This window comes from Coregonus clupeaformis, chromosome 17 (genome assembly GCF_020615455.1).
Source record: "Coregonus clupeaformis isolate EN_2021a chromosome 17, ASM2061545v1, whole genome shotgun sequence".
NCBI lineage: Eukaryota > Metazoa > Chordata > Actinopteri > Salmoniformes > Salmonidae > Coregonus > Coregonus clupeaformis.
In genome coordinates, this window is record NC_059208.1 from 60,411,255 (window position 1) to 60,423,975 (window position 12,721).

At 46.5% G+C, this 12,721-nt stretch overlaps 1 protein-coding gene and 1 long non-coding RNA gene across 3 annotated transcripts in view; both read left to right on the top strand.

The window, feature by feature from the left end:
* Nucleotides 1-12,721, top strand: part of LOC121586864 (uncharacterized protein KIAA1522 homolog) — an 89,782-nt gene that overhangs the window by 37,246 nt on the left and 39,815 nt on the right. The window lies entirely within an intron of this gene.
* On the top strand, nt 2,946-3,434 carry LOC123492881. Its single transcript, XR_006661910.1, has 3 exons — nt 2,946-2,995; nt 3,290-3,313; nt 3,407-3,434. It is a non-coding gene; the product is annotated as an uncharacterized LOC123492881 (long non-coding RNA).

Below are 12,721 nucleotides of genomic sequence, written 5' to 3' on the forward strand. Positions count from 1 at the left end.
CCCAGAAGAGTGGAGGCTGTTATAGCAGCAAAGGAGGGGACCAACTCCATATTAATGCCCATGATTTTGGAATGAGATGTTTGATGAGCAGGTGTCCACATACCACTGTGGCTCTGCAGGACCAGGAATAAATCACACTGCTGCTCACATGCACAGTTGGGGAATATTTGCATCTTGTGCCTCAGGTGTTCAGTAGGAGCTTCTGTTGGTGGATGACCTTCCAGTCACTCTCTCTGTCTCCCATTCTCTTTCTCTTACTCTCTCTCTCTCTCTCTCTCTCTCTCTCTCTCTCTCTCTCTCTCTCTCTCTCTCTCTCTCTCTCTCTCTCTCTCTCTCTTACTCTCTCTCTCTCTCTCTCTCTCTTTCTCTTACTTCCTCTCTCTCTCTCTCTCTCTCTCTCTCTCTCTCTCTCTCTCTCTCTCTTTCTCTGCTCTTACTCTCTCTCTCTCTCTCTCTCTCTCTTCTCTCTCTCTCTCTCTCTCTCTCTCTCTCTCTCTCTCTCTCTCTCTCTCTCTCTCTCTGTCTCTCACTCTCTTTTTTCTCTCTCTCTCCTCTCTCTCTCTCTCTCTCTCTCTCTCTCTCTCTTTCTCTTACTCTCTCTCTCTCATCCTTTCATCTCCCTCTCTCTTTCCCCCAACACCTCTCTCTCTATCCTTTCATCTCCCTCTCTCTTTCCCCCAACACATCTCTTTCTCCCCAATCTCATCCCATTTCTCTCTACCTGACATTCAGGTGTGTTTCTGTCAGAACCGGTACAGAGATAGCTTGTAGAACATCTGCCATTCTTCTCTCCTCTTCTATCACATTGTTTGCAAGGACCCCTAAGGGCTGTAGAACCGTCTTGGCAGTGCCTGTCTTTTAATAGTTCCTGTGAGGAATTCACCTGCCTGTCTGTAGCTTGTTAAAGCAAGGTGTACCACTCTTCACAGATTAAGGTGTACCACTCTTCACAGATGAAGGTGTCCCACTCTACACAGATGAAGGTGTCCCACTCTACACAGATGAAGGTGTCCCACTCTACACAGATGAAGGTGTCCCACTCTACACAGATGAAGGTGTCCCACTCTACACAGATGAAGGTGTCCCACTCTACACAGATGAAGGTGTACCACTCTACACAGATGAAGGTGTCCCACTCTACACAGATGAAGGTGTCCCACTCTACACAGATGAAGGTGTCCCACTCTACACAGATGAAGGTTTTACCACTCTACACAGATGAAGGTGTACCACTCTACACAGATGAAGGTGTCCCACTCTACACAGATGAAGGTTTTACCACTCTAAACAGATGAAGGTGTACCACTCTACACAGATGAAGGTTTTACCACTCTACACAGATGAAGGTGTCCCACTCTACACAGATGAAGGTTTTACCACTCTACAAAGATGAAGGTGTACCACTCTTCACAGATGAAGGTTTTACCACTCTACACAGATGAAGGTGTCCCACTCTACACAGATGAAGGTTTTACCACTCTACACAGATGAAGGTGTCCCACTCTACACAGATGAAGGTGTCCCACTCTACACAGATGAAGGTGTCCCACTCTACACAGATGAAGGTGTCCCACTCTACACAGATGAAGGTTTTACCACTCTACACAGATGAAGGTGTCCCACTCTACACAGATGAAGGTGTCCCACTCTACACAGATGAAGGTGTCCCACTCTACACAGATGAAGGTGTCCCACTCTACACAGATGAAGGTGTCCCACTCTACACAGATGAAGGTGTCCCACTCTACACAGATGAAGGTTTTACCACTCTACACAGATGAAGATGTCCCACTCTAAACAGATGAAGGTGTCCCACTCTACACAGATGAAGGTTTTACCACTCTACACAGATGAAGGTGTCCCACTCTACACAGATGAAGGTTTTACCACTCTACACAGATGAAGGTGTCCCACTCTACACAGATGAAGGTGTCCCACTCTACACAGATGAATGTGTCCCACTCTACACAGATGAAGGTTTTACCACTCTACACAGATGAAGGTGTCCCACTCTACACAGATGAAGGTGTCCCACTCTACACAGATGAAAGGTGTCCCACTCTACACAGATGAAGGTGTCCCACTCTACACAGATGAAGGTGTCCACTCTACACAGATGAAGGTGTCCCACTCTACACAGATGAGGGGGTGTCCCTCTTCACAGATGAAGGTTTTACCACTCTACACAGATGAAGGTGTCCCACTCTACACAGATGAAGGTGTACCACTCTACACAGATGAAGGTGTCCCACTCTACACAGATGAAGGTGTTCCCACTCTTCACAGATGAAGATTTTACCACTCTACACAGATGAAGGTGTCCGACTCTACACAGATGAAGGTTTTACCCTCTACACAGATGAAGGTGTCCAACTCTACACAGATAGGTGTCCCACTCTACACAGATGAAGGTGTCCCACTCTCACAGATGAAGGTGTCCCACTCTACTACAGATGAAGATGTCCCACTCTACACAGATTAAGGTGTCCCACTCTACACAGATGAAGATGTCCCTATTCCCTCTACACAGATGAAGGTGTCCCATCTCTACACAGATGAAGGTGTCCCACTCTACACAGATGAAGGTGTCCCACTCTACACAGATGAAGGTGTCCCACTCTACACAGATGAAGGTGTCCCACTCTACACAGATGAAGGTGTCCCCTCTACACAGATGAAGGTGTCCCACTCTAACAGATGAGGTGTCCCTCTCTACACAGATGAAGGTGTCCCCACTCTACACAGATGAAGGTGTCCCACTCTCCCACAGATGAAAGGTGTCCCACTCTACACTCAGATGAAGGTTTTGCCACTCTACAGATGAAGGTGTCCCCTCTACACAGATGAAGGTGTCCCACTCCTACACAGATGAGGGTGTCCCTCTACACAGACTGAAGGTGTCCCACTCTACTGCAGATGAGGGTGTCCCACTCTTCACAGATGAAGGTTTTACCACTCTACACAGATGAAGGTGTCCCACTCTACACAGATGAAGGTGTACCACTCTACACAGATGAGGGTTGTCCCACTCTACACAGATGAAGGTGTCCCACTCTTCACAGATGGGGATTTTACCACTCTACACAGATGAAGGTGTCCCACTCTACACAGATGAAGGTTTTACCACTCTACACAGATGAAGGTGTCCCACTCTACATGAAGGTGTCCCACTCTACACAGATGAAGAGTGTCCCACTCTACACAGATGAAGGTGTCCCACTCTACACAGATGACTTTAGATGTCCCACTCTACACAGATGAAGGTGCTCCCACTCTACACAGAGTGAAGGTGTACCACTCTACACAGATGAAGGTGTCCCACTCTACACAGAGATGAAGTGTCCCACTCTACACAGATGAAGGTGTCCACTACACAGATGAAGGTGTCCCCTCTACACAGATGAAGGTGTCCCACTCTACACAGATGAAGGTGTCCCACTCTACACAGATGAAGGTGTCCCACTCTACACAGATGAAGGTGTCCCACTCTACACAGATGAAGGTGTCCCACTCTTCACAGATGAAGGTTTTACCACTCTACACAGATGAAAGTGTCCCACTCTACACAGATGAAGGTGTACCACTCTACACAGGTGAAGGTGTCCCACTCTACACAGATGAAGGTGTCCCACTCTTCACAGATGAAGGTTTTACCACTCTCACAGATGAAGGTGTCCTCTCTACACAGATGAAGGTTTTACCACTCTACACAGATGAAGGTGTCCCTCTACAACAGATGAAGGTGTCCCACTCTCTACACAGATGAAGGTGTCCCACTCTACACAGATGAAGGTGTCCCACTCTACACAGATGAAGATGTCACCTCTACACAGATGAAGGTTTCCCACTCTACACAGATGAAGGTGTCCCACTCTACACAGATGAAGATGTCCCACTCTCACAGATGAAGGTGTCCCCACTCTACACAGATGAAGATGTCCCACTCTACACAGATGAAGGTGTCCCACTCTACACAGATGAAGGTGTCCCACTCTACACAGATGAAGGTGTCCCACTTTACACAGATGAAGGTGTCCCACTCTACACAGATGAAGGTGTCCCAATCTACACAGATGAAGGTGTCCCACTCTACACAGATGAAGGTGTCCCACTCTACACAGATGAAGGTGTCCCACTCTACACAGATGAAGGTGTCCCACTCTAGACAGATGAAGGTGTCCCACTCTACACAGATGAAGGTTTTACCACTCTACACAGATGAAGGTGTCCCACTCTACTCAGATGAAGGTGTCCCACTCTACACAGATGAAGGTGTCCCACTCTACATAGATGAAGGTGTCCCCTCTACACAGAGATGAAGGTGTCCCCTCTACACAGATAAAGGTGTCCCAATCTCTACACAGATGAAGGTGTCCACTCTTCACAGATGAAGGTTTCCACTCTACACAGATGAAGGTGTCCCTCTACACAGATGAAGGTGTACCACTCTACACAGATGAAGCTGGTGTCCCACTCTACACAGATGAAGGTGTCCCACTCTTCAAGATGAAGGTTTTACCACTCTACACAGATGAAGGTGTCCCACTCTACACAGATGAAGGTTTTACCACTCTACAGGATGAAGTGGTGTCCCTCTACACAGATGAAGGTGTCCCACTCTACACAGATGAAGGTGTCCCACTCTACACAGAGATGAAGGTGTCCCACTCTCACAGATGAAGATGTCCCACTCTACACAGATGAAGGTGTCCCACTCTACACAGATGAAGATGTCCCACTCTACACAGATGAAGGTGTACCACTCTACACAGATGAAGGTGTCCCACTCTACACAGATGAAGGTGTCCCACTCTTCACAGATGAAGGTTTTACCACTCTACACAGATGAAGGTGTCCCACTCTACACAGATGAAGGTTTTACCACTCTACACAGACGAAGGTGTCCCACTCTACACAGATGAAGGTGTCCCACTTTACACAGATGAAGGTGTCCCACTCTACACAGATGAAGGTGTCCCACTCTACACAGATGAAGATGTCCCACTCTACACAGATGAAGGTGTCCCACTCTACACAGTTGAAGATGTCCCACTCTACACAGATGAAGGGTGTCCCTCTACACAGATGAAGGTGTCCCACTCTACACAAATGAAGGTGTCCCCACAGAGAAAGTGTCCTACACAGATGAAAGTGTCCACTCTCACAGATGAAGGTGTCCCACTCTACACAGATGAAGGTGTCCCACTCCACACAGATGAAGGTGTCCCAATCTACACAGATGAAGGTGTCCCACTCTACACAGATGAAGGTGTCCCACTCTACATCAGATGAAGGTGTCCCACTCTACACAGATGAAGGTGTCCCACTCTACACAGATGAAGGTTTTACCACTCTCACAGATGAAGGTGTCCACTCTACACAGATGAAGGTGTCCCACTCTACAGATGAAGGTGTCCCACTCTACACAGATGAAGGTGTCCCACTCTACACAGATGAAGGTGTCCCACTCTACACAGATGAAGATGTCCCACTCTACACAGATGAAGATGTCCCACTCTACACAGATGAAGGTGTCCCACTCTACACAGATGAGGGTGTCCCACTCTACACAGATGAAGGTGTCCCACTCTACACAGATGAAGGTGTCCCCTCTACACAGATTAAGGTGTCCCACTCTACACAGATGAAGGTGTCCACTCTACACAGATGAAGGTGTCCCACTCTACACAGATGAAGAGTTTTACCACTCTACACAGATGAAGGTGTCCCTCTACACAGATGAAGATGTCCCACTCTACACAGATGAAGGTGTCCCCACTCTACACAGATGAAGGTGTCCCACTCTACACAGATGAGGGTGTCCCACTCTTACAGATGAAGGTTTTACCACTCTACACAGATGAAGGTGTCCCCTCTACACAAGATGAAGGTGTACCACTCTACACAGATGAAGGTGTCCCACTCTACAAAGATGAAGGTGTCCCACTCTTCACAGATGAAGGGTTTACCACTCTACACAGATGAAGGTGTCCCACTCTAACAGATGAAGGTTTTACCACTCTACACAGATGAAGGTGTCCCACTCTAGACAGATGAAGGTGTCCCACTCTACACAGATGAAGGTGTCCCACTATAACAGATGAAGGTGTCCCACTCTACAAAGATGAAGATGTCCCACTCTACACAGATGAAGGTGTCCCACTCTACACAGATGAAGATGTCCCACTCTACACAGATGAAGGTGTCCCACTCTACACAGATGAAGGTGTCCCACTCTACACAGATGAAGTTGTCCCACTCTACACAGATGAAGGTGTCCCACTCTACACAGATGAAGGTGTCCCACTCTACACAGATGAAGGTGTCCCACTCTACACAGATGAAGGTGTCCCACTCTACACAGATGAAGGTGTCCCACTCTACACAGATGAAGGTGTCCCACTCTTCACAGATGAAGGTTTTACCACTCTACACAGATGAAAGTGTCCCACTCTACACAGATGAAGGTGTACCACTCTACACAGATGAAGGTGTCCCACTCTACACAGATGAAGGTGTCCCACTCTTCACAGATGAAGGTTTTTACCACTCTACACAGATGAAGGTGTCACTCTACACAGATGAAGGTTTTACCACTCTACACAGATGAAGGTGTCCCACTCTACACAGATGAAGGTGTCCCACTCTACACAGATGAAGGTGTCCCACTCTACACAGATGAAGGTGTCCCACTCTAAACAGATGAAGATGTCCCACTCTACACAGATGAAGGTTTCCCACTCTACACAGATGAAGGTGTCCCACTCTACACAGATGAAGATGTCCCACTCTACACAGATGAAGGTGTCCCACTCTACACAGATGAAGATGTCCCACTCTACACAGATGAAGGTGTCCCACTCTACACAGATGAAGGTGTCCCACTCTACACAGATGAAGGTGTCCCACTTTACACAGATGAAGGTGTCCCACTCTACACAGATGAAGGTGTCCCACTCTACACAGATGAAGGTGTCCCACTCTACACAGATGAAGGTGTCCCACTCTACACAGATGAAGGTGTCCCACTCTACACAGATGAAGGTGTCCCACTCTAGACAGATGAAGGTGTCCCACTCTACACAGATGAAGGTTTTACCACTCTACACAGATGAAGGTGTCCCACTCTACTCAGATGAAGGTGTCCCACTCTACACAGATGAAGGTGTCCCACTCTACATAGATGAAGGTGTCCCACTCTACACAGATGAAGGTGTCCCACTCTACACAGATGAAGGTGTCCCACTCTACACAGTTGAAGGTGTCCCACTCTTCACAGATGAAGGTTTTACCACTCTACACAGATGAAGTTGTCCCACTCTACACAGATGAAGGTAAAATACCACTCTACACAGATGAAGGTGTCCCACTCTACACAGATGAAGGTGTCCTCTTCACAGATGAAGGTTTTATCACTCTAACAGATGAAGGTGTCCCACTCTACACAGATGAAGGTTTTACCACTCTACACAGATGAAGGTGTCCCACTCTACACAGATGAAGGTGTCCCACTCTCACAGATGAAGGTGTCCCACTCTCACAGATGAAGGTGTCCCACTCTACACAGATGAAGATGTCCCACTCTACACAGATGAAGGTGTCCCACTCTACACAGATGAAGATGTCCCACTCTACACAGATGAAGGTGTACCACTCTACACAGATGAAGGTGTCCGACTCTACACAGATGAAGGTGTCCCACTCTTCACAGATGAAGGTTTTACCACTCTACACAGATGAAGGTGTCCCACTCTACACAGATGAAGGTTTTACCACTCTACACAGATGAAGGTGTCCCACTCTACACAGATGAAGGTGTCCCACTCTACACAGATGAAGGTGTCCCACTCTACACAGATGAAGGTGTCCCACTCTACACAGATGAAGATGTCCCACTCTACACAGATGAAGGTGTCCCACTCTACACAGTTGAAGATGTCCCACTCTACACAGATGAAGGTGTCCCACTCTACACAGATGAAGGTGTCCCACTCTACACAGATGAAGGTGTCCCACTCTACACAGATGAAAGTGTCCCACTCTACACAGATGAAGGTGTCCCACTCTACACAGATGAAGGTGTCCCACTCTGCACAGATGAGGTGTCCCACTCTACACAGATGAAGGTGTCCCACTCTAACAGATGAAGGTGTCCCACTCTACACAGATGAAGGTTTTAAGCCACTCTACACAGATGAAGGTGTCCCACTCTACTCAGATGAAGGTGTCCCACTCTACACAGATGAAGGTGTCCCACTCTACATAGATGAAGGTGTCCCACTCTACACAGATGAAGGTGTCCCACTCTACACAGATGAAGGTGTCCCACTCTACACAGATGAAGGTGTCCCACTCTACACAGATGAAGGTGTCCCACTCTTCACAGATGAAGGTTTTACCACTCTACACAGATGAAGGTGTCCCACTCTACACAGATGAAGGTGTACCACTCTACACAGATGAAGGTTTCCCACTCTACACAGATGAAGGTGTCCCACTCTTCACAGATGAAGGTTTTACCACTCTACACAGATGAAGGTGTCCCACTCTACACAGATGAAGGTTTTACCACTCTACACAGATGAAGGTGTCCCACTCTACACAGATGAAGGTGTCCCACTCTACACAGATGGTGTCCCACTCTACACAGATGAAGGTGTCCCACTCTACACAGATGAAGATGTCCCACTCTACACAGATGAAGGTGTCCCACTCTACACAGATGAAGATGTCCCACTCTACACAGATGAAGGTGTACCACTCTACACAGATGAAGGTGTCCCACTCTACACAGATGAAGGTAACCCACTCTTCACAGATGAAGGTTTTACCACTCTACACAGATGAAGGTGTCCCACTCTACACAGATGAAGGTTTTACCACTCTACACAGATGAAGGTGTCCCACTCTACACAGATGAAGGTGTCCCACTCTACACAGATGAAGGTGTCCCACTCTACACAGATGAAGGTGTCCCACTCTACACAGATGAAGATGTCCCACTCTACACAGATGAAGGTGTCCCACTCTACACAGTTGAAGATGTCCCACTCTACACAGATGAAGGTGTCCCACTCTACACAGATGAAGGTGTCCCACTCTACACAGATGAAGGTGTCCCACTCTACACAGATGAAAGTGTCCCACTCTACACAGATGAAGGTGTCCCACTCTACACAGATGAAGGTGTCCCACTCTACACAGATGAAGGTGTCCCACTCTACACAGATGAAGGTGTCCCACTCTACACAGATGAAGGTGTCCCACTCTACACAGATGAAGGTGTCCCACTCTACACAGATGAAGGTGTCCCACTCTACACAGATGAAGGTTTCCCACTCTACACAGATGAAGGTGTCCCACTCTACACAGATGAAGGTGTCCCACTCTACACAGATGAAGGTGTCCCACTCTTCACAGATGAAGGTTTTACCACTCTACACAGATGAAGGTGTCCCACTCTACACAGATGAAGGTGTACCACTCTACACAGATGAAGGTGTCCCACTCTACACAGATGAAGGTGTCCCACTCTTCACAGATGAAGGTTTTACCACTCTACACAGATGAAGGTGTCCCACTCTACACAGATGAAGGTTTTACCACTCTACACAGATGAAGGTGTCCCACTCTACACAGATGAAGGTTTTACCACTCTACACAGATGAAGGTGTACCACTCTACACAGATGAAGATGTCCCACTCTACACAGATGAAGGTGTCCCACTCTACACAGATGAAGGTGTCCCACTCTACACAGATGAAGATGTCCCACTCTACACAGATGAAGGTGTCCCACTCTACACAGATGAAGATGTCCCACTCTACACAGATGAAGGTGTCCCACTCTACACAGATGAAGGTGTACCACTCATACATACATACATACATACATACATACATACATACAGTATGTGCAGGTCCACATACAAACATTCTGTTAGTGACTGTCAACTTTAGTGGACCGTTCGTGACCAGGCATTGTCCTTGTTATTATATGAAACCCCCAAAGCATTGGTGGAGTGCTGATTGAAACCCCCAAAGCCTTGGTGGAGTTCTGATTGAAACCCCCAAAACCTTGGTGGAGTGCTGATTGAAACCCCCAAAGCCTTGGTGGAGTGCTGATTGAAACCCCCAAAGCCTTAGTGGAGTTCTGATTGAAACCCCCAAAGTCTTGGTGGAGTGCTGATTGAAACCCCCAAAGCCTTGGTGGAGTGCTGATTGAAACCCCCAAAGCCTTGGTGGAATATTGATTGAAACCCCCAAAGCCTTGGTGGAGTACTGATTGAAACCCCCAAAGCCTTGGTGGAGTGCTGATTGAAACCCCCAAAGCCTTGGTGGAGTGCTGATTGAAACCCCCAAAGCCTTGGTGGAGTTCTGATTGAAACCCCCAAAGCCTTGGTGGAGTGCTGATTGAAACCCCCAAAGCCTTGGTGGAGTGCTGATTGAAACACCCAAAGCCTTGGTGGAATACTGATTGAAACCCCCAAAGCCTTGGTGGAGTACTGATTGAAACCCCCAAAGCCTTGGTGGAGTTCTGATTGAAACCCCCAAAGTCTTGGTGGAGTGCTGATTGAAACCCCCCAAGCCTTGGTGGAGTGCTGATTGAAACCCCCAAAGCCTTGGTGGAATACTGATTGAAACCCCCAAAGCCTTGGTGGAGTACTGATTGAAACCCCCAAAGCCTTGGTGGAGTTCTGATTGAAACCCCCAAAGCCTTGGTGGAGTGCTGATTGAAACCCCCAAAGCCTTGGTGGAGTGCTGACTGCTTATAGATCTCAGTGAGAGAGGAGGTCATTTCTGCGCTCGATGTCTTGAAATGAAATCAGCATGGAACCAGGACGTACTGCACAGAGCTTAGAGAGCTCATAATGCCAATAGTTCATTAACCAAGCAGCTCCTATGTATACAGCATCATAAATCTGTCTGTCTGTCTGTCTGTCTGTCTGTCTGTCTGTCTGTCTGTCTGTCTTTTTGTCCCCTCCACTGGTGAATAAGTCTGCTTGTGGAGAGTTCAAGTAGGATGTGATGTAGTGAATTGTGATGTCGTTCCTCTCCCGTACAGTACAGTAGTGTAGTGGTGAGCCCTTTTTGACTGTTTCCCTGTGGACTCAGTGGTTGGCTCCCAAATGGCACCCTATTCACTGTGGACTCTGGTCAAAAGTAGTTCACTATGTAGGGAATAGGGGTGTCATTTGGGACAAACTATCTCCAGCAGCCAGTCAGCCAGTGATGAGTAACTTGTGATCCTTCCAAACTAAATGCTTCCTTAGTCATGCACAGCCCATTCTAAATCACGTTAGGCCATGATGGAACGCCATGGGTCAGGTAATCTAGTTAAGGCATCAACACAGATGCTTTCAGTTTACAGGGTCGCTCCCCTTATCACTCCTGTTATAGAGGAGAGAGGGTCGCTCCCCTTATCACTCCTGTTATAGAGGAGAGAGGGTCACCTTTTCCAGACTTGTAGAAGAAGACATTCCGATACTAATTCAACTCTCCCCAGAGCATAAAGCATGTATGCTTTGAAGAAATTTTTTAATTTTGCGTTTTGTTTACCAACGATACTCATATGATGTAATCTTGTCTGTAAACTACCACTGTCTTGAGTCATCGTTATGGTACATTGATTAAACTAAGACATATTGTGATGCCACATTTCCTCAATTTTCTATTTCTTGTCAGTACATCTTATCTTATGCGTATCTTATCTTACATTTACATTTTAGTAATTTACATATGAGTATATTGTGAGTATCTTATCTTATGAGTATCATGTAAGTATCTTATTTTATTAGTATCTTATCTTATGAGTAGCTTATCTTATGAGTATTTTATCGTATGAGTATCTTATCGTATGCGTATCTTATCTTATGAGTATATTATGAGTATCTGATCTTATGAGTAGCTTATCTTATGAGTATCTTGTGAGTATCTTATCGTATGAGTATGTTATCTTATGAGTATCTTGTGAGTATCTTATCTTATGAATATCTTATCTTATGAGTATATTATGAGTATCTGATCTTATGAGTATCTTATCTTGTGAGTATCTTATCTTATGAATATCTTATCTTATGAGTATTGTATCTTATGTGTATCTTATCTTATGAGTATATTATGAGTATCTTATCTTATGAGTAGCTTATCTTATGAGTATCTTGTGAATATCTTATCTTATGAGTATCTTATCTTATGAGTATCTTATCTTATGAGTATCTTATCTTATGAGTATCTTATCTTGTGAGTCCTTCCCTCTTCCACAGTCCTTGTTTTGAATCTGGAGTGATGGCATCCTGTCCTGTGTCTTTATGGACCTAGAGGGCTGGCATCCTGTCATGTGTCTTTATGGACATAGAGGGCTGGCATCCTGTCCTGTGTCATTATAGACCTAGAGGGCTGGCATCCTGTCCTGTGTCTTTATGGACATAGAGGGCTGGCATCCTGTCCTGTGTCTTTATGGACATAGAGGGCTGGCATCCTGTCATGTGTCTTTATGGACATAGAGGGCTGGCATCCTGTCCTGTGTCATTATAGACCTAGAGGGCTGGCATCCTGTCCTGTGTCTTTATGGACATAGAGGGCTGGCATCCTGTCCTGTGTCTTTATGGACATAGAGGGCTGGCATCCTGTCCTGTGTCTTTATAGACATAGAGTGCTGGCATCCTGTCCTGTGTCTAACTAACACTGTGTTGTTGTTTAAATATATTTAGTTAAAGAG